Source organism: Marmota marmota, unplaced genomic scaffold (assembly GCF_001458135.2).
Source record: "Marmota marmota marmota unplaced genomic scaffold, marMar, whole genome shotgun sequence".
NCBI classification, from domain to species: domain Eukaryota; kingdom Metazoa; phylum Chordata; class Mammalia; order Rodentia; family Sciuridae; genus Marmota; species Marmota marmota.
In genome coordinates, this window is record NW_026000249.1 from 5668752 (window position 1) to 5669773 (window position 1022).

Genomic DNA, 1022 nt, shown 5'->3' on the forward strand with positions numbered 1-1022 from the left:
GGGCGAGCCAACAGACCCCGCCCCGGGGGCTGGACGAGGGAGGAGTCGAAGCTGCGGCGAGAGGAGGGGCAGGTTGGGCGACGCGCGGGAAGGCGCTCAGCCGTAGCCAACGGCTCTGTAGGCAGCGCAGATACCGCGTAGTCTGAGGTAGCCGATTGGCCATCTCTCCGCTTGGGGGCGTGGTTATAACCGGAAGCTGGACCACGTGACCCGGAAGCGGCTTCTGCCGCGGCTGGCACGCCTGCGTACTTATGCTTGTGCCTCCGGGACGCGCGCGGGCGGTTGTCCCGGCTCTTTAGTGACGGGAGGATGGGGTTCTGCGGCGCCCTTAGTTGACCCGGTGGTGCAGGGTAGGGAAGGTCCGGACAGTAAAGAGCCAAGTTCGAGCTCCGAAGACTCCCGGTGCCCCGAGATGGTGGCATGGGAGGTGTAACGGTCGGTGATGATGGTGAGAGGAGAGAGTGCTGCAACTCTGGGGAAAACAAGTCAGCTCTTTCGTGGAGCTGGTGCACGTGGCCCCTCCTTCACATCGTGTTGCTACAGCCTTAGCCCAGACACTTTCCCTCCAAGCATCGCAAGAGTTTCTTCTATGGGCTCCTCGCCCATTCCTCGCTGTGGACTGGATGAGTTACTGTCGGTTCTCGGCTGAAAAGTCTAGACGGAATCCTCGAGATCCCGCTTCCTTTACACAGGGTCGCCCCCACCAGCCGCCTGGGTTCCAGTTTAGCCTTGCCGACGACTTGCTCTGCCTGGCATGTCCTTCCTGTCAAATGTCACATCTATGAAGCCTCACCCTAAAACCCTGTAAGCACAAGCCCCTCTTTCACCTACATGCCCATTAGCCTATATTTGCACATCTTGGATTTTATTCATTTTGCTTCCTAACCTGGTTAACTGCCTAGTATGTAACAACATAAATGTGAGTTAATAAGACTATTAAAGGGTAGATTTGTTAAGAGCCAAAATGCTGAGCTAGTTCTGGGCACATAATGGATAATGCTTTTTTTTTTTTTTTTTTTTTT